Consider the following 18,801-nt stretch of genomic DNA (forward strand, 5'->3'; position numbering starts at 1 on the left):
AATTTACCAATCATTCTTTTGATGAAACTAAAAGCACCTGCCAGCCAAATTGCTATAATCTTTTTATCAGTGGATTACTTCCCCCCCACCATCCACTTTGTAATCCTTAAAAGGATTAATAAGGTGAAATGTTTTGGGTCTTTCAAAAGAAAATAAATTTGGTAAAATCAAATTATGCTTAAGTGGAAACTTAGCTCTTCAAATACAAGGGGCATTATTTCATTGAATTATTGTTGTTTAAATAAAGCAAGAACTTCAGCTGCTGACAGCCACTCTGCCACCCTCAGCCAAAATTTGCAAAATAAAAGGTTTTTTTTTCTTTTCTTTTCTTTTCTTTTTTGTCAGAAAGGGGATCTGGGGAATGGGAGAATAGAATCCGGGGATGCTGCATCTCTGGGTCCTGGAGACCCTTCCTCACTGGGGGCAGCACCCAGGGGAGCTGGTGGGTTCTACCTGTGGCCTAAGCCGTCCATGATTGCTGCAAACTATTTCATGAATCCCCACCCATCTCTCATCCTCTGGAGACTGGCACACATTTTAGTTTAGCAGAAAGCATGAATATTGGGTAAAATTGGTATTTCTAATAGAGTCGGGTAGGAACTCGAAAATGTTTAACAGGTATCTCCATATTTAACCTAACTTATTTGAACCAATACAAAATCTATACTAGAAGCCATTATCTACCCCGGGAATAACATCACTTTATAGAGCAGTTCTTTAAAGTAGACTTTATTCAAATGTGTGCCTTTAGGGCAGAAATTAGTCTTTCGTTTATGTTCTCAAACACTTGTTTACTGCACACCTCAGGGATTACCATAGCCTTGCTGACTGACAGCCTGAATGCCGCCTGCTCCTGAAACTTTCCATCATTCAACTTTTGCTAAACACAGAAGCCATTTTTGGATTGTGTGAAACCCTATTTATTGTTCTGTTATCCAAAGATAACCAAGAACTTAAATCTCATAATATCTGCTCATTTCTTACCCATGGGTGGAAGAAGGAAAAAAGACAAAACTGGTTCACAGTTTACAGCCCTTCCCCTAACCATCCCTACCTTAAATGGTGATACAGCCTCTCTCTATGGATGACATGCTTCTGACCAGACACCTGAAGAGAGAAGTTCCTCTGCCCTCACTAGAGCCCAGAGGCAGATCTGTTTGTGAGAAGTCGGAGGGAGCAGCCTAAGGTGGTGACCATCTCGCTGGACTGGCCTCAGCCCTGGTTTCTTCCTTCTCCACCTCTCCCTAACAGGGGAGCCACAGTGCCAAACATTTGGAGAGCCAGACAGTGTTCTCCCACTGAGGACCTAGGCTGAGTCCCCTGGCTCTCAGAGAGTCAACTATGAAGAAAGTTCAGTGGGTGGCCACAGTACAAAACCAGCTCCAATACAGCTGATGTAACAGCATTAGAACTCAAGCTTCTGAACAAATGGTTTCACAATAGAAAAAGGTGCAACAGGAGACCCCAAATCACTTTATCTATGGAGCTCCTGAAACCCAGTGGTGCTACACATCTGCAAAGCAAGGAGGTCACTGGTCCAAAAGGTCCAACAGTAATGTTTTCTAAGACTGAGTTATTTGGCCATGCTATGACAGTAGCCTCACTGTCCTTCTCCTCCACCTTTTTAAGGGGACGGGGGTTTCTGTTTAATGTCTTTTATGTAATGTTTATATAATTCATTACATAAAAATATAAAACCTTGGTACATACAAGTTAAACTGTATATCTTTGGGGAATAGTAGTTAAGAAAGGAGGAAAACTATAGGGGACATAAAACAAAGATAACTTTATTTCTGACAGTGGGCTTATGGGAACAGCTGACTAACTCAAGTACCAAGTGCTAACAAGGGCAGCATTTTAGGGAGGCCAGGAAAGCTGAGCACTGCAGGCTGTGGGACTAACAGAACCACAACTGCCTTTGCAAAACTGAGGGAAAAAACGAAACAGTATTTATCGTGCACTGTTGTTGCAGTTACTGTGCCCTCTGGGAGATAAACGGATTCCAGGCACACAGCCATCATCTGTCCTTGTGTGTGAGGATTTGATTCCCTGGTCCTCGGCCCTTCCTCTGCAGATCCACACCATCAAACTGAAAAGGTGGACAAAGGAAGTCACGTGTGCTCCTTCTGCCTCTGAGAGAATCAGCTGTTGGCGGGGGTGGAGGGCCTGTACCGTGTACGTTTACACGGTACGTCCACATGGTACGTCCAAAAATGGGGTAATAAACGCTGCACAGTACTTTCAGGGGTTTGGAATTCAGAATGATTTCTGCAGCTTCCTACTTCCCAACAGGGATGCTGAGTTCAGAGCACTTCTGCTCACTTGCTATTCACTCCCGGGATTAGCAATTTCAGCTTGTTGCCTCATTCGCATGCAATTTAGAGTAATTTCAAAGAATGTATCCTTTCAACATCTGAAAAGCTACCCTATAACTTTAAGAGACCATTCTACTTAAATGTACTTAAAAAATAAATAAATAAACACAAAGAAAAGAGCCTGGCTCCTTTAAAAGTTACATGTACCTTTGAAAGGGAGTAAAAGGCCTGCGAGGGTGGTTAATGGATAATCTCAGATTTCGCTGCACATCAAAACTTAACACTACCCTTTGACTTCAAAGAAAGATGAACAGAAATCTTCTGAACGGAAGAGGGTTTGGTTTTTTTCTTTCTTTTTTTAAACAACTGTGTTTTTTCTATCTGTTTTCACTAAGAAAAGAAAAGGAAGTAAGAGCAGCAGGGCACTGCCGGGGGAAGTTTTACATGGGCACTGTACAAGCCCGCTGAGGTGACTAAAGGTGGCAGAAAACTTAAGTCCAGAGATCTCGGTACATAAAATTGAGTGCTTTACATCATATAATAGTGAAACAGGACTTTATTATTAAGATCATTGTTACGTCAGCCTCAAAACACAATTTTAACTTGTTAAATTTGATCAACTGTGCTTTGAAATAAAATGGCTCTAAGATGTGCTTGAAGTGAAAACAGTTCCTTGCCTGCCAGCATTTCTAAGGACTAACATCTTAGGCAGCCCAGTGTCGCTTTACTAATAAGATACCAGTTGTGACTAAATCCATGGTGCAGGTGCTCCTGCCTCCTCAGCAGCTGACTGAGTGGAGAGCAGACCTTTGGCCGGACAGGACGTCAGGAGGCATGGGTGGTTGGTTCTGTTTGTTTTTTTAAATGGCCAGTCTTTCCATTTCATTAAGATGGATTTCCATGGTGCCAGTAATCACACATGGTGCTGTTAAGACACATAAAAGTCAGGGACTGGGAAAAAACAGGGAAGGGTTTCCAGGGTGAAGATTATTTAACAGCCACCAAAGAGTAGAAAAAGAAGAGTTTGGAAGGAAGATGGCTGATGGTTTGCAAAACCTTCGTATGATTTTGAAAACATTATTTAACTCTAAAAAGTCTTTAAAGCTTTTATTATTTTTCCATTAAAAATTTTTTTTCCTTAGACTAAAAGAAAAAAAGTCCATCCTTGATATAGCATTATTTAGATCAGCTCAAAGTCTGGCAAAATATTTTAGAGGAAATATCAGTTAGAACCAATTTGGATTTAGCTCAAATAATTCTGAATTTTGGAAGTTAAGATGAACTTCATCTTAAAATAGAAAATAAGTCACTAGGATTTTTAGGTAACTTGAAATTATTTAGTGACCCTGACAATACTTCCTGTGCCAGATATTTCTCAAATTATCAAAAATTATTCTAGTCCTTCCTAAAGAATGAAAGGTGTTAATCTGTTGGTTTATTTAAATTTTTATTCATTCCACCTAAATCCAAATTTGATTCTGAACAGTTTCTGTCCTGAAGTCTCATTCTTGGCATACTAGGTTTCCCACTCTCAGACCCTTGGTTCCAGGTTAGTTTGGATGATCACAATGAACTGTGAATTGTTAACAGGTAGACTACCTCTACTCTGCTCATTAGGATGGCAGGGCAGGCTCAGCCATGGTCCAGAGCTCGCCTGCATGGCTGCCTGACCAGTGCTTCAGCAGAGCACTCTGAAGGTACATGGTGGTTGCCAAGGCTCTGCAGACATGGACTCCTGGATATCATCAGTGCTCCTCTGAGGCATCATGTGTTTTCATGTTTGCACTGTTTTGTTTTGTTTTTTTAAAGGGATCTGCTCTTCTAAACTTACTCCTGGGTTTATCTGGTGAGAAAATCACCTATTAGCTAAATGTATATGCAAATAAAAGACAGGTGTGGGTTATGGAGTCTCTAATCAGTAGCTGAATTGCATGAATTGGGAAAAGTAGTCCAAAATGAACAAATGCATCCAGCAAAAGGTTAGTAAAATTAAGCCTAAATTTTAGAAGTTTAAGATGGACTTCATCTTAAAATAGGAAGGGATAATTTCAAAGAGCATTGTTTAAATCACTAGGAGATTCTGGATAACTTTATAACTTTACTTAATGACCCTGGCTCTAACGTCAATAAGCCAGACATTTTGTAAATTATCAAAATTGGTTCTTTTTCTTCTTGAACAGAGGAAGATGTGTAGACTATTGGCTTACTGAAATTTTAATTTATTTAGTTTAAGGTAGATCTGATTTTTGAGAGAAGCAGAGAAATTGCAGCATTACTAGTTCTCATTCAGTTTAAAGTTTGCCCTTAATTCTAAAGTGAAAAAAGATTGATCCTTCCATGAAAATTCTACCTTCTTCTAACCTCTCCTCACTAAAACTCCCTCAGACGAGTGACACTGGCTACAGAACCCCTTTACCAAAGCCTCCTTTCTCCTCCAGTCTTTGTGAGGTACACAGTATTGAGTCTTCTCTATTAACTCTGAGTTATCTAACTGCCAACTCTCTCCCTAGTATCACATCAAATTAAAAAAAATGTTATCTGAATGAAGATACAAAATTAAGATTAGGCCTGGATCAGTTTCCTTCCGCTGTTGTCACTTTCACACACTTCTGAGATTGTCTACCCCAGTTTTTTACCCTTTTTGACCCTTTCTTAAGAATAAGACTTTTTCAGAGTTGGAGGGAGGTGGTGATTAACATTATTTTCAATGTGGTCAGTTCTGTCTTGTGATTTTAAAGTGTTCAGGAAGAAAAGGACCGCACCCTTGTAGGAGAATTGATAAGAAAGTAAAAGACCTGAGTGGTCTGGATGAAGGCCGCTGGTGTGGCAGAGAAAACTTCTGTGAATTGAGAGTTGAAAGGTGTAGGCATAGTGGGAAAAAAGTCTTTAGAGTCAAATTATGAGCTCTACTCCTTCCTGAGTAAGATGCTGGGCACCCGTTTTCTGGTTTCAAGCCTGTGCTGCACACGGCTTTACAGTGCGGGCAGTACCGCCCCTTTGGGGGCGTTTTGGAAATCTGTGGAGGCTCTTTTGATCTTTCACAGAGTTGTGCCCAAGCATTACCTTTTTTTCCAATTTAATTATTTAAATAAAATTTATATCACCTAACATTTATCATTTTAACTATTTTTAAGTGTACAGTTCAGTAACATTAAGTACATTCACCTCCTTGTGCAACCATCACAACCATCCATCTCCAGGACTTCATCATTTTCTCAAACTGAAACTCTGTACTCATCAAATAATTCCCAATACCTCCCCTTCTCCAAGCCCCTGGCAACCCCCATTCTACTTTCTGTCTCTATGAATTTGACTGCTCTAGGTACCTCATCTCAGTGGAATCATACAGGATTTGACCTGTGTCTGGCTTACGTATTTAGCATGTCTTCAAGGTTAATCCACGTTGTTGCTAGTATCCCAAGCATTACTTTTTAAAATACATTATTATTCAAAACTTACTTTTTACTTCTCCTTTAGGTTACAAGTGGGGGCATTATTGATTTTTTTAAATTATGTGTATAAGTAGGTTTTACGGTCTAGGGATTTTGTTTCAGGAGAGAAAAGGAGGCACTGGGTCTGACACCCTGCTCTAGATATGTGACAAGGTTGTTGTGAAGGTGAATGTGATACAGGGCTGAGAAAGCACCTCAAAAGGAATAGGAAGGACGGAGACCCTAGGAACAGGCAGTTCCCCCTCTGACCCCAACGGCTGAGAACAGGAGCCAGAAGACACTAGCAGAGAATTGTGAAAAGTCCCTGAGACAACTCCTGAGGAGTAAGAAACATGTAAAAGGAAACTATGTGTTCACAGACGTACCATTAAGTAGGGACAGGGACACCTGATTTATGCTGAGGCTATTACAATGCTTCATAGATCCAATGATCAACATATGGCAACATTTTAAATTTCACAGGTATGAGCATGGGTCAGGAGGGGTGTGGGCATCTATGTGCCTTCTTGTTGGGCTCTGGTCACCTCACGTGTTTCATTCTCCTGGAAGCAGCTCGGGAGTAGGTACAAGACATAAGACGTGTTATTTAACTTCAGCAGGGATGACTGTGTACCTCTAGCCACCCACTTCTGTATCTTTAAATTACTCCACACTGAAACTAGTCTAGATAATCATACTTTGACTTCCATGATTTAAGCTTTAAACCACGCCCTGTCACTATATGTGTATGACTTCAATCTCTAAGCCAACTAACTCCTCTCCTTGTAAAATGGAAATAAAACTTCCCACCTTCAAGGGCTATATATTGAAGATCAATGAAAACAGAATTTGAAGAACATGAAGTGCTATTCGAATTTAAAGTTGGTCATGAGTAGGGAAGTGAGGAGACATCACAGTCCAACAATTCAACCAATGTATAATCTCAGCCTGAAATTGGCCAGAAAATTTCTGAGTGCCAGGCACAGCTCAGTGCTGGGATGGAGCAATGAAGGGGCGCTGTCCCTACCTGATGAAGTGTCCAGTCTGCGTTACCTGTTGCTTCTTTATCATGCCCTAAGGTGTTAGGACGCTTCCCACACAGAACTCCCCAATGTATTTTGGAGATAAATCCACAGTGTTCACCAGCCTTTCCCATACTTACATTGAATACATTATTCACGGTGAGGGCCTAACAAAAATACACTACAGCTGCTTTCCAACTTAAGTTAAAATTATTTTTAAATGGTTGTGGATTTCTTTCTCTCCCATGTATTATAAATCTTTTAGCAGTTTGGGCCTACATTCTAGGGATAATTTTCATGCCTGAATAAACCATGCATCATTTCTAAAAACTACTGTTGAATTATTTGTAAATAATTATTTTTAGCTAAATAAAATTTGGAACACATGACAAACTTACTCCACCTTACCAAAAGCAGCAGCTCTGTTCTGGCTTCTTTGTAGATGATTGGTTTTCTAGATTTCTTATGTATTAATTATGGAGTGTTCTCCTATCATGTTCCTATGCTAGTGTATTACAAGTTGAAAGGAAAAAATACTCAAAAAAAAAAAAAAAAAAAAAAAACCCCAACTAGCTTGTTTTGATGAGAGTTCTGTAGATATTTAACCTCCCCATTAGTGAGTCACAAGTGGCCAGAAGTAAAGATCCTTATCCATCTCAAGTAGGAGAATGCTGGTGAATACTGCCTAAGGCACAAAACTGATAAATGGGCAAATTTTCACTAACCTGAGCAGTCAAATTGCAGCAGATGTTGAGATCTGCAGGGAAATAAATGCAAGGTTAGAAAAGCAAGAAAAGCATAGACACCATTGAAAATATCTGAAAAAAGTGGGGATAAAGTGATGGAGAGAGGATGTCTACTCACTCACATAATAACTACATGAGAACTGAGGAAGTGTATTATTAGAAGATGTAAGTAGTGAAGTATCTGGAGGAAAAGCAATGCCTGGGTCCTATGCGAGAATTTTTAATTTTTAACATGCATATTTTAATATAACACATCAGATAAAAATAAGCTGGATTAAAAAATTCATCAGCTGTTGGCTGGCCTTGAAGACAGAAACTAGAGAAATTCTATGTCATAGGCTTCTCACAGACAATAGGAAGCTGTCTTATTTTTGTGTCTTCCAAATACCTAATACTGCCCTTCACCCAGAGAATGCACCTACTGCCAGCCCTCAAAGAGGCTGTCCCTGACTTTCGAAACTGAAGTAACCTCCCACTATCACCTTCCATCTCATTTTATTTCCTTCAAGGGAAGTATTACTATTTGAAAACTACCTTGTTTATTTATGTTTACTTATTCACTGAGCTTGGTGAGAGCAGAGACTACATCTGCTCTCACCACTGCATCCCTGCACCTAGAATGCCAGTGACACCCAACAGGTACTCAGTCAAATGGATGAATGCTTGAATCTGGTGAACCTGAATCTGCACAACTGAGCTGTAATCAGAGGAAGTCACATACATGTAAAAGAGAAAAACAACAGCAACAGAATGGAATAACCCATTCTATTCTATTCTAATAACATCCCTGCCACGTACTGTGCAACCCTGAGCAAAATAAAACCTTTCTAATCATCAAGGTTCTTATCTATTAGTGGGAGAACCAGTATCAGTTCTCCTCAGTTCTCCTGCTTTCCTCATGAAAGGCTGCTTTAAGAGTTGAATCAGAAAATCTATGTGTAATTACCGTCATACTTTTTGTGGAAGTTCACTGAGATGAGAATGAATGAATGAAAGGAAATGGAAATGAATGAACAGCAAAACATTCCCAGACCACATTACAAAAAAATACGTAGGGGATGGGCATGTGTGTATATAATCACAGTGAATCTCAATGCCTAATTCTGATAATTAAATTAATACACTATACAAAGAAGTATTCTTGTGTCATAAGCCTATTTTTTAATGAAAAATAGAAAAACAAAAATTACTTTAAAAATCTTGGCGAAAAAGCAATGTGATTACTTCTTCTTTTGCAAAGTGCCAAAACATTCTGCATAGCCAAAAAAAAGTCAAAGCGATAATAAAGATAATCAGGATAATAAACCAAAATCTAATAGAAAGAAAGAAGGAAGGGAAGGAAAAAATGAAACTTTAGCCCCTAGTATTTAGAATCTAGTGTTTAGCCTCCAGGCTAAAAACAAAATTAAAATGTCAGCTCTACCTTTAATCTGGCTGCCAAAAAGACTGAGATAGGGCAACTCTTCAGATTATACAACTCCACTGTAAATCATTTTGAAAATGTTTCCAAAACCCTGCATCCATCATCCCCAAGGCTGAGGACGCGTAATGGGCCCCAAGGCTTTTCCCCTGTCAGAACCTTAGAGTGGACACAGATAAACACAGCAAGAGAGGTCCGTTCAGCAGCCAGTCCTGGCCCAATACACAAGAACTTCTTCTGGTTTACAAGGGTTCTGCTATGAGCCCTGCATTCTCAGGGCACTGCCACATAACAGCCTGACCCTGAGCTCTAAATATATCCATGAAAGACAGACAACAAACCCAGTACAACTGTTACTGGCAACTTTGAAGAACTGGACTGTGTCAAAATGGCAAAGCAACCTTCAGACTGGAAAATGAACCTTATAAAATGACTAAAGGGTTATGTTAGGTGAAGAAATTTCAGTCCTCTAATAATTCTGGTTCCGCTATGTACATGTTTACATTTTAGGCTACAACAAACTTCCACTTATTTTCCATGGATATTCTTGGATATTACACCTGGCTCTGCCACTTTTATAACTATGTGACTTTTGGCAAGCAACTTAATCTTTCTGAGCCTTAGTTCCTTTACCAGTCTTAAAAAAAAAAAAGTGTGGGGGAGGGTATAGCTCAGTGGTAAAGTGCATGCTTAGCATACACAAGGTCCTGGGTTCAACCCCAGTATTTACATTAAAATAAATACATAAATAAAAAACCTAATTACCCCCCCCACAAAAAAATGTTAATTTAATTTTTTTAAAAAGTGCAATTAAATGACCTATATTTCCCTTCAACTCCTAGATTACTGTCATACTTTTTTTGCAGGCACCTAATGTTTTACTTGAAAGTCACACTCTTAAAAAGACCAGGTTTAAGCCCCAACTGCACCACGTTCCAGCCTTGCAAGTTGAGCAAATTGTCTTAAGATCCCAAGTCTGGTTCCTCTCCTGCTAAATGGAAACACTGATCCTACCCACCTCCTAGTGTGGCCCCGAGGCTCCAAAGAGAGATAATGTTTGTGGGAGCTTCTTATAAACTAAATGTTCATAAAAATGTGGGAAATCAATAAATATTACATTTGTTTAAAAGAAACTTATAGTTTGAAACAAATCCTTGTATGGCCATGAGGACGGAGTATGCGGAATCTTAAACCATGCTCTGAAGCATGAATGCTACAGTTGTTCTGGCCATGTTACTGTACGAAGCAATCAGTTCAATCTGACATGGACACAGACACAGCTGGATTGCATAACTGCACACCAGCTGTCCATGCTTGCAATTCTGCCTCCAAATGGTAGGCACTGCCTACCACTAAGTGAGCTTTTCTCCAGTTTGTTACAAAGGACTATAAACTTTCTGATTACATGTGAGCTGTCAACAGGCTGGAAGGCAGGGGGACTAGATAGAGAAAATGGGGAGAAAAGCAAAGGAGAAGTGGACAGTGTGGCGTGGGCTTCTGGGGGCTAATGCGTAAGAGATGTGCAGCCCTCAAACTTTCCTTGGATCTAAAGACACTTTCCTATGGCAAGAATACATAAGCCCCCTGCTCCGATGCTCTGTAATCCTTGGAGTTAGTGTCTACGAGGGCTTTTCCAAAGAGATGCCCCAGAATTTAGAGACAAGGTTAAACTAGCAGAAATGTACTCTCAATGGGTCAGACAACTCTCTCCACCCAGCAGAGCCACCTGGTAAATCTGGGGTAAAAGCCTGTGCCTCACAAAGGAAGAGTCTTCAAATTAAGATTTCTATTTTTATTTATCCTCTATCTAGTTGATATAAAAATTTTCTAGTTGATATAAAAATCATGACAGGACCCTTACCAGCTAAATTTAGGTCCCTCAAAATTTAATCTGATATTAATCCAAAGATTTGAGGGTTAAGCAAATATCCACATTAGAGTTAGAATTTAAGATTATTCAAAAATACATTCTAATAACAAGATTATACTGTATAGCACAGGGAAAGATATACAAGATCTTATGGTAGCTCACAGAGAAAGGAATGTGACAATGAATATATATATGTTCATGTATAATTGAAAACTTGTGCTCTACACTGGAATTTGACACAACATTGTAAAATGATTATAAATCAATAAAAAATGTTTAAAAAATATATTCTAATAAATAAAACCAGAGACATTTAAAAACAAAATTAAAAAACCTGGTGAAATTTACACAGATACAGAGAACTAGTAGTTACCAGTCGGGAGAGGGAAAAGGGGAGGGGCAAGGGACTAAAAGTTGCAAACTATTATGTATAAAATAAATAAGCTGTGAGGAGAGAAGCAAGATGGCAGAGTAGGACACTTGTAGCTCACCCTTTCCCACAAATACACCAAAACTCACATTTACGGACCTACTCAGCCAACCAGAGCACCTGCCGAACTCCGAAGGAACATCGCCCTCTTAGAAAGACAAAGACACCAAAAGTCTAGTAGGAGAAAAGGGAAAAAGAAAGAAGAAAAAACAAAACAGTACAGGACCTGCCCCACAGGGAGGGAGCAGCAAAGGAGGAATAGCACTTGTTTGCTGGGTCTCCCCTCTCCAACAGAGAGGGCAACAGGATGGAGGGGGAGCCTCCGAGGCTCAGATCTGCCCCGAGCACCCCTTGACCAACAGAACTAAGATAAACAGACACAGAGGGTCCGTGCGACACCCAGCCTGAGATGCAAGCTGGCAGCTGGGGTCCTGGACAGGCTGCCCAAGCCGGGCGGAGGACTGAGGCAGCTGCACTGAGGCAGCCCCAGGGGACTGCAGGGTGCTGCGTGCCGTGGCTGGGAGGGGATACGGAGCAGAACCACCTCGGTCCCCATAAATTGTGAAAAAAGCAAAGCAACAAGGCTGGTGTGCCCTGTGGGGGAGGGACACCGTAGCCTTTGTCTCCTCAGATGACCCATGGTGCCATTACTGGCACTTCTCACGAAAAGAGAGGTGGGGCTAAGCCACAGCTGCCATCTCCTGTGCGCAGCGCCCGGGCGGGGGCGGGGCCGAGCCCTGAATCTGCACCCGGAGGCTCCGCAACCTCCTAGGCAGGACTGAGACTTGTTTACAGGCCGAGGCAGATAGGATCTTTCTGCCCTGGCACCTCAGAGAACTCGCACCACCAAGACAGACAAGGAGCTGAGATTTGGCACGGAGCAGGGGTGGGGCAGTTCCGCGGTCTTCCCCAAGCCCACCTACAGAGAGCCGACCGGAGGCGGAGCGAGCAGCTGCACAGAGCAGCGAAGCGACCTGTGCCGGGAGAGGGAGGGTGACCACCCGCCTTTCTGGCAGGAATGCAGCACCTGACCACGGTGCTGGGAGGGGACGCAATCCACCCATCTGCCTCGCCCAAGCGCAGCATCTGACTGCGGGGCATCGTGAGGGAGAGTGACCTGCCTGCCCACTGGCCACAGTGCCAGAGAGATATGAGCAATATGAAGAAGCAGAGGAACCACTCCCAATTAAAAGAGCAAGAGAAATCCCCTGAAAGCACGATCAAGGAAACAGACATTGATGGCCTACTAGATCAAGATTTCAAAAAAGGAGTGATCAAAGTATTGAAGGAACTAAAAGAAATAGTGTTTAGAGATATAAAATATGTCAAAAATGAAATAGAAGCTATAAAGAAGAACCAAGTAAAATTAGTAAACTCATTTGCTGAGATGAGAGCTGACCTAAAGGCTGTACAAAGCAGGCTAGATAATGCAGAGGAACAAATAAGTGACCTAGAAGACAGGACAACAGAAAGCACCCAATCAGAACAGCTGAGAGAAAAACAAATAAAAAACAATGAAAACAATATAAGGGACCTGTGGGATAATATAAAGTGAGCCAATCTACACAAAATAGGGGTTCCAGAAGGGGAAGAAAGATCAAAGGGGAATGAAAAGGTATTTGAAGAAATCATGACTGAAAACTTCCCAAACCTAAAGAAGGAATCAGATATCCAAGTACAGGAAGCTCAGAGGGTCCCAAACAGGAAGAACCCAAACAGACCCACACCAAGACGTATCATAATCAAGATGGCCAGAGTCAAGGATAAAGAAATGATCCTAAAGGCAGCAAGAGAAAAACAAAGAGTGAGTTACAAGGGAACCCCCATATGGCTCTCAGCTGATTTCTCTACACAAACACTACAGGCCAGAAGGGAGTGGCAAGATATATTCAAAGTCCTGAATGAAAAAAAGATGCGGCCTAGGATATTCTATCCAGCAAGGCTATCCTTTAGAATAGAAGGAGAGATAAAGAACTTCACAGACAAGGAAAAACTAAAAGAGTTTAACAACACTAAACCCATGCTAAAAGAAATATTGACAGGTCTACACTAAATAGAAAAGAAGAGGGATGCTACAAAAATGAGAAACTCATAACTGAAAAGGAGAAAACTACCATGAATTACAAATAGAATAAACACAAAATTGTAAAAGAAGATATCTAAATCATTAAGAGTGGGAGAGGAAAGCAAGGAAAGCCACTGTGGAAAACAGTACGGAGATTCCTCAAAAGACTAGGAATAGACTTACCATATGACCCAGGAATCCCGCTCCTGGGTGTATATCCAGAAGGAACCCTACTTCAAAATGACACCTGCACCCCAATGTTCATAGCAGCACTATTGACAATAGCCAAGACATGGAAAACAGCCTAAATGTCCATCAACAGATGACTGGATAAAGAAGAGGTGGTATATTTTATACAATGGAATACTACTCAACCACAAAAACCGACAACATGATGCCATTTGCAGCAACATGGATGTTCCTGGAGAATGTCATTCTAAGTGAAGTAAGCCAGAAAGAGAAAGAAAAATACCATATGAGATCGCTCATATGTGGGATCTAGAAGAAAAACAACAACATGAATACAAAACAGAAACAGACTCATAGACATAGAATACAAACTTGTGGTTGCCAAGGGGACAAGGGGTGGGAACGGACAGACTGGGATTTTAAAATGTAGAACAGATAAACAAGATTATACTGTATAGCACAGGGAAATATATACAAGATCTTGTGGTAGCTCACAGTGAAAAAAAAATGTGACAATGAATATATGTATGTTCACGTATAACTGAAAAATTGTGCTCTACCCTGGAATTCGACACAACATTGTAAAATGACTATTACTCAATAAAAAAAGTTTAAAAAATAAAAAATAAAATAAATAAGCTGTAAGGATACATTATACAGCACAGGAAATATAGCTAATATTTTATAACAACGTTTAATGGAGTATAATCTATAAAAATACTGAATTTATGTTGTACACCTGAAACTAGTATTGTAAATCAACTACACTTCAATAAAAAGAAAAGCATTATAGACATAGCTAGAAAAAGAAACCAACCTATCCAAGGGAGAAGAATGAGTTTGCCAATACACTAACTCTTTAGGGCTTTCTCAGGACACTTAATGATCAACCAGTGGCCTCAGAGAGTTTATATGTAACACTAAATTTCATTTGCTTTTTTCCATTTCCCTACAAAAGTACTTATGTTATTAATCAAATATAAGATAGCACTTGCTATAAATTCGTACACTGTCCATTTTTTCTTCTGCTGTGTTTAATGCTCACTGTAAGAAATAAAACTGAACATGAACTATGTGTATTCCATGTTCTGCTTGTCACGGGCTGTGAAAACCCATTCAGTTTCCTCATATTCACAACATACTAGACACTAGAAGAGGAGATGTGGGGGCAGGAAAGAGGACATGAGATACCCTCTCACTTCAGTAGCCCGTTTCCTCGGGAGTGGTCTCCGTGGTGTGCAGCAACCTCTGAGTGCTAGGCTGGTCCCACACTTCCTCTGTTCCTAGTTCTCAGAGAAGAGAGGGGAAACTCGCAAGGCAAAGAAAACTCTGTCCAGGCCCAGTGCAGCAGACAACAGGCAGCAAGCACTCCACCCTTGAGGTGACCTGATGAAGGACAAGCAGACTTTTTTATAAAAAGAATGTGAGATTTAGAGTCTAAGACCTGTGTTCAAATCCCAGCTCTGAGCACAACTCAGTGAGTGACTTCCAACAAGCATGGCTTACTTTACTAAGTAAGTCGTTTCCTTAGGTGCAAGTATATGGTTATTTATTACACTTACTATACCCATCCCTGTGATGGTTGTAAGATTTTGTGAAAATGTTTCGCACATGATAGATTCTCGACAAATGTTATCTGGCTTTCCCTCTGAGGAAGCCACAGAGAGATGAAAGCGTGTCTGTGCTTCCTATTTGCACGGCTCAGCGCCCTGAGCTCTGGATTGGAGCAGTACTCCTGCTGTGACCACCACATGCACAGAGGTGCCCTGGCCAGTGAGGTCCAGCAGCCACATTCCAGTACTGACCCGCCAGAGCATCTGGCATTAATCAAAGCCATAAAATATCTCCTGAGGTACTACACGCCCCATTTATTGACTTGTTTGCCTCAAAATCTCCTTCCTAGTTTAAAAATACAACTTGTTTGTCCCCAATTACAACTGGACTTCATGTCAAATTAATTGCCCTGTTAGCAGGTAAATGATGTTGCTTTAATCACAGTATCAGATAAATGGGATCGTTCTATCAGATCAGATTTTCTCTTGAGAACTACTACTATCTGCCACAAAACCGGCACACTTTCATCTTATGGAGTTTTTTTGAAAGCAGGCTACTAAACACACATTGCAGAGTTCAACACATGAGTTAGTCATCTTCTCTCTTGACAGAAAACTATGTGGGCCAAAGCTTAAAAACTAGAACTTGACTGCATATGTTCTGGAATTAAAGAACAGAGGCGCTAAATAGCTGCTTTTCAAGGCGAGTAGTGATGGAGGGATGTGAAGGCATCATCCTGTACAGAGGACAGAATGTTTTCTCTGTTGTCATCTGTAGGCATTATCAGTCATCTGACTCATGTGGCTGTGGTCAAGTGCCCCATCACAGCGACGCGGACTTGGGTCAGGCTCCGACCCCTGCATCCCCATTCCGTACTCACACACCATCCCGCGCTCTTGGAGAGCTTCAGCTGTTACAGCAGAGCAGACACCAGTCATCTAGCTTTCCTTGTTAATGCGGATGGCCACAAGAACTCCTGCTCCCTCCTTCCATACACTTACAACAGTGCCAGAGACTCAGAAATCTCTTCCATTTGTCAAGTTTTAATTTCAACATGCATATAAAGCTCTGGCTCAAAAGCAAAACACATCAACTCCTCTCCATCAATGGATGGCATTAGTGTTATTCAGTCTGAGGTCTGCTGAGTTTGAGCTTACTCGTTAAGTGTTGAATGAATCTGCTACCATAATGTCCTACATGTATAACAAATGAAACGTCATTCTGGTATCAAAGTAGAGAATTTTAAAGATCAAAATGTTGAGGAAATGAATGTTGCTTGTACAGTATCACTCTGGACTTATTCAGTCATTTGACAAATATTTGGGCACCCACTGTACATTAGGCACTGTGCTAGGTGCTTGGTGTCATTCACTGAACACGACAGGGAAGAACCCTCAGCCTTGTGATGTTCACGTTCTAGCAGAGGTATACATACAGGGAGCAAACCAGAATCATCACAAGTAACCTACATAACATGTTAGTGGGTATGAAGTGCTCTGGAGAGAGACAGAGTAGTGTGAGGGGGGCTGGGAATGCTTTGGAGGGGAGAGGCAAGGTGGGAGTTTTAACCAGGTGGTCAGGGTGAGCCTCACTGAAAGGTGATAGCAAAGAAGCCAGAGTAGCGAGAAGATGAGATTAGGAGGGGACGGACCACAGAGGACCTTGTAGGCCACTCTAAGGACATTAGTTTTTACTCTCAGAGCAATAGGGAGCCATAGAAGGATTTTCAGCAAAGTGACATGTGTTGAAAGAACACAGTGGCTTCTGTGTAGAGAACAGACTGCAGGGGGCAGGGAAAGAATCAGGGAGACGGGCAGGAGGCCACTGTGGTGACCCAGGCTAGGGGAGATGGTGGCCCGGTGTGAGGTGTCACAGTGAGGATGACGACAGCTGGACGGATGCTGGATACACTGTGAAAAGAGAAGCAGCAGGCTTCCCAGACTGGATCAGGAGTGCGGTGTGTGAGAAGGGAAAGCCCAGGACAACTCCAAGGTTCTGGGCCCAGTTGAACTGCCATCTCCTGAGAGGAGGAGGGCTGGGAGCAGAGCAGGGTCCAGGTGGGGGTGAGATCAGGACTTCAGGACTGGAAATGTTAAACCTGAAACATCTAGCAGCCATCCAGGTGGAGATATTAAGCAGTTGGCTACAAAAGTCTGGTGGAGAATTCAGCAGAGAGGTCTGGGCTAGAAATACAAATCTCGAGTCACTGGGATATATGTGACGTCTCAACTCAGGAGACTGGATGAAACCATCAGTTGGAATGAGTAGGAAAAAAGACCAAGGGGCAAGCCTTAGAACATACTGACATTCAGGATCAGGGTGAACAAGAAGGAACCAGAAAAGAAACTAAGGAGGAGTGATGGAGAGGTAGGAGGAAACTAAGAGCATGTTGTGCTTCTGGAAGCTAATGAAGGAAAACCGGATGAGGAAGAGACATAAAAAGTTAACCCAGAAAACAAAACAACTCTCAGGCAAAAGGAGCAATTCATAAAAACAGAAGCCACTGCTACTAGATCAACCTAAGGTGATCTGTAAGATTTGTACCCTTACTGTATTTAAGTTTACATCCATGAGATGATAGACGTTCACTAAACTTGTTGTGATCATTATTTCATGATGTATGTAAGTCAAATCATTATGTTGTACATCCTAAACTTATATAGTGCTGTATGTCAATTATATCTCAGTAAAACTGGAAGAAAAAAAAGGATTCATACCCTTAAAATGAGATTTTAAGTGTGTAGTCCTAAAAGAGACCATTTGACTGCTTCCAGGAAGCAATCTGATTCTTCATTTTTTTAAAAATTCAACTGCTAAAAGAAAACTTCCAACTTTGCTTTGAGAGCAAGAATGCCACAAAGCATACATATTTTCTCTCAAATCATCATGTATAGTCTAATGAACAAGTAAAGATCTTAAGAATTTTTAACATAACCATGACAGCACTTCACTGTATTTCTGAATCTTCAAAGGAGACCTAGATAGATAAATTAGTCCCCTAGTTGAAAAAGGCTCCAGTTTTAACAACAAATCTCATGCTTAAGGACCAACTCCCTTCCTGTGAAGCTTTTACTAACTACTTTTCCAAATGGTATCATCTTTCTCCTCTGAGTCTTCTGTAGCCCCAACTAAAACCAGTCAATCAACAATCACACTGTCTTAGGTTTAAATAACTCTCATTTTTATACCAGACCTGGATAGATACTTTATATAGATTTTCTAATCCTTACAACTGTACAAAATTGGGTTTAATCCCTATTTTACAGATGAAAAACTGATGCTTAGAGGGGCTACCCAAGATTATGAAACTAGTAAGGGACAAAACCAGCTTTTAAACCCAGATCTGTCTTACTTCAGAGCCTTTATTTACCTTTACCCACTGCACAATAATGCCCTCTGTATAAAAGTACTACACTAATAATTTTCAGTCGCTGTGTCTTGCGACCCTGGACAAGTTTGTAAACCTCTCGGTGCCTCAGTCTTCTCATCCATGAAATGAGGATGACACATTACAGGTACTGCATTGTCATGAAGATAAAGACAATGTATGTAAAAGTCTTTTATAAACTGTAACTGCTTATATTATTACATGTAATAGATTTTATGCTCCTTCGGAACAGGTTACATGCCTTACATGTAACCCCTTCAACACCCAGTGAAGGGTTTACCATGAATTGAACATCGTCTCCTAGTCTTTGGAAAGATCTGAGACACCTATTCTCCCTCCAAGGAGGAAAGTACTCTCCCATTACATGAAGC

General features: G+C 41.0%; 1 protein-coding gene and 1 long non-coding RNA gene across 2 annotated transcripts in view; one reads left to right on the top strand and one right to left on the bottom strand.

Annotated features, from left to right (window-relative positions):
• Positions 1–3,431, top strand: part of LOC135321489 (uncharacterized) — a 39,049-nt gene extending 35,618 nt beyond the window's left edge. Inside the window, exon 3 of the long non-coding RNA XR_010381270.1 lies at positions 1,973–3,431. This is a non-coding gene — a long non-coding RNA (uncharacterized LOC135321489). The remainder of the gene's footprint in view (positions 1–1,972) is intronic.
• SLC16A10 (solute carrier family 16 member 10) overlaps positions 1–18,801 on the bottom strand; it is a 102,613-nt gene that overhangs the window by 20,743 nt on the left and 63,069 nt on the right. The gene's annotated exons all lie outside the window — the stretch shown is intronic.

Source organism: Camelus dromedarius, chromosome 6 (genome assembly GCF_036321535.1).
Source record: "Camelus dromedarius isolate mCamDro1 chromosome 6, mCamDro1.pat, whole genome shotgun sequence".
NCBI lineage: Eukaryota > Metazoa > Chordata > Mammalia > Artiodactyla > Camelidae > Camelus > Camelus dromedarius.